At 37.9% G+C, this 3047-nt stretch overlaps 1 non-coding gene across 1 annotated transcript; it reads left to right on the top strand.

Moving 5' to 3' along the window:
• The first annotated feature begins 810 nt into the window (after positions 1-810).
• On the top strand, positions 811-917 carry LOC121211853 (small nucleolar RNA R71). Its single transcript, XR_005907070.1, has one exon. It is a non-coding gene; the product is annotated as a small nucleolar RNA R71 (small nucleolar RNA).
• Positions 918-3047: the final 2130 nt, after the last annotated feature.

A 3047-nucleotide genomic window follows, 5' to 3' on the forward strand; every position in this document is an offset into this window, starting at 1 on the left:
TTCCTCCCTTTCGCTTATCACAGCTTCTTGTGTTAGCTTCTTTTCAGGTTCCTCTAACACTTTCCCACTCCTTAGTGTAACTGCTTTTACATGCTCTTTTGATTTGGTGTTACTAGGTAAACTTCCTAGTGGTCTTTCCGAAATTAGTTTAGACAGCTGACCTATCTGAGTTTTGAGCCCTTGGATCGATGCTTGTTGATTTTTAAGTGCTATCTTGGTGTTCTAGAAATGAGTTTCTAACACCGAGATAAATTTAGACAGCATCTCTTCAAGGTTTGGTTTATTTTCCTGTGGATAGGGTGGTTGTTGAAAACCCGGAGGATGTTGTGGCCTTTGGTTTCCTTCACCGCCCCACGAGAAATTGGGATGGTTCCTCCAACCTGCATTATAAGTGTTACTATATGGGTTGTTTTGAGATCTAGAGTTATTGTTACCCATATATTGGAATTGTTCCTCCTTGATGCTGGGGTTGAAGGGTTGATACTCTGTGCATGCTCCTCGTCCATTCGTCTCGCACCTCATTACTGGATGTCCTGAGTAGAACCAAGTAAACCATCAATCTTTTTATTTAGAAGTTCTACCTGGTTTGACTGCATAGTAACCGAATCGACGTTATAAACTCCTGCTGCTTTAGTTGGCTTAGTCCTCATGACTTGCCACTGATAGTTATTCAGTGACATCTCTTTAATAAATTCGTAAGCCTCTTCAGGTGTTTTGTTGTTGATGGTTCCCCCGGCTGCTGCATCAATCATTTACCTAGTCAACGGATTCAGGCCATTATGGAATGTTTGAACCTACAGCCAAAGCGGTAACCCATGGTGAGGGCACCTTCTCAGTATGTCCTTGTATCTCTCCCATGCATCGTAATGAGTTTCTAAGTCCATCTGCACAAAGGAAGAGATATCATTACGTAATTTGGCCGTTTTAGCCGGCGAAAAATATTTTAATAGAAATTTTTCGGTCATTTGTTTCCAAGTAGTAATTGACCCTCATGGTAATGAGTTCAACCACTGTTTAGTTTTGTTCCTTAATGAAAAAGAGAATAACCGAAGATGAATGGCATCGTCAGAAATGCCATTAATTTTAAATGTATCGCAGAATTCTAGGAAATTTGCCAAGTGAGTGTTTGGATCCTCATCCTGCAAATCATCAAACTGAACAAATTGCTGTATCATTTGAATAGTGTTAGGTTTTAGTTCAAAATTATTTGCAGCAATAGCAGGCCTAACTATACTTGACTCAGTTCCTATTAAATTAGGTTTAGCATAATCATCCATAGTACGAGGAGCAGGATTTTGATTTGCTAATTTAGCGGGTATCACAAAAGGTAGCTGATTGTCTTCGTTTTCAGCCATCTCCTTGGTTAGGGTTTGACTATCGTCCTCTTGCTTGTTCTCTGTGTATCTTAAGCTTCGCCTTATTTCTCTTTGGTTTCTGCGAACTATGCGATCGATTTTTTCGTCAAAAAGTAGTGGTCCTGACGGGTTTCTTCTAGTCATAAACTATAAAAACCTGCCAAGAGAAAGAAAAAAGTAAATTAATAAATAAAAATAAAATAAAATTAACTTGAAAGAAAAATAAATGGCTCAAGTAATAAAAATTGAGCGTTCCTAATATCTTAGTTCCCCGACAATGGCGCCAAAAACTTGATCGCGATTTTTGTGTGACAGGATTTAAATATTTATAAACAATCATTCTTGAAACTAACTATTATCACTATGTAGGCAAGTGTACCTATCGAACAGTAGTATAGTTTTAGCAAGACCGGATTGTCGAACCCAAAGGAACTAAAAGTCCTAGTAATGACTGTCTTTTTATTATCTAGCCTACGAATAAGGAGGTTTTGTTTTAACTAACTAATTATCTACACTAAAAATTCAGAGAAAATAGAATTGGGGGATTACTTTTGGAAAACGATTGAATTAAGACAATACCTAAGGAAGAATCCACCTAGACTTCACTTTTTATTCTGACTCCGAATCGAACGATTTATTCATTTAACTTGTCCCATAGAGATCCCTAAGTTGTGTTATTATCCCTATTCAGGACTAATAACGTCTAATCTCTAGATAGAATAATTGAGACTTTTCTCTAATTACACCCTAGGGTTGCATTAACTCGATCTATGGATCCCCTTATTAGGTTTCACCCTAATCCGGCAAAATCTTGTCACCCTATATCTAGGCGTGCAATTAACTCCGCTTAATTATGACTAATGTACTCTTAGACAGGGTCTATTCCTCCTCTGAATAAGAGTTAATCTTGAATCAGTATCCTTGGATATCAAAGCAAGAACTAAGAACACATAATTAAGAACGAGTTAAATATTTATCATACAATTCAGAAAATAATAACAAGATTCATCTTAGGTTTCATTCCCCTTAGGTATTTAGGGGATTTAGTTCATAACTAAAATGGAAAACATCTTAGAAGAATAATGAATACAAAACATAAACAAAACCCAAAACTCCTAAAGGGAAATTGAGGGGAGATCTTTAGTCTTGATGGTGAATCTGGCTTTTGAGATAGATCAATCGGCTTCCCTTGAGCAGTTCCCTACCTCCTTCTGTCTGTGTCCCATTTCCTCTTCCTTTAGGGCGTATTTATAGGCTTTAGAATGCCTAAAAGCCCTCAAAATTAGCCTTTTCCGTATTGGACTCAACTTGGGCTAGGCAGGGACACGCCCGTGTGACACACCCGTGTGTGATTACTTTAGGCCGTTGTCAAGCCTGTTAAATAGGCACGGGTGTGTGGTCTACCTGTGTGAGCCGTGCTTCAATTTTGCCAAATTAACACGGCCGTGTGGTCTGCCCATGTGAGGAAGTCCAGGTCATGTTGATTTTGTACTTTAGCCCATTTTCTCTGTTTTTGGCTTGTTTCTCGTTCCTTTCACTCTCTTATGCTCACCTAAGTATAAAACATGAAATTAAAGCATTAGGAGCATCGAATTAACCAATTCTAAGGAAAAATAATCCATAAAATGTGTTAAGCATAGGGTAAAATATGTATAAATTACGGTTTATCAAATGTTGAGAGTAACGTGCCTA

The sequence above is a fragment of the Gossypium hirsutum genome, chromosome A12 (genome assembly GCF_007990345.1).
Source record: "Gossypium hirsutum isolate 1008001.06 chromosome A12, Gossypium_hirsutum_v2.1, whole genome shotgun sequence".
NCBI classification, from domain to species: Eukaryota; Viridiplantae; Streptophyta; class Magnoliopsida; order Malvales; family Malvaceae; genus Gossypium; species Gossypium hirsutum.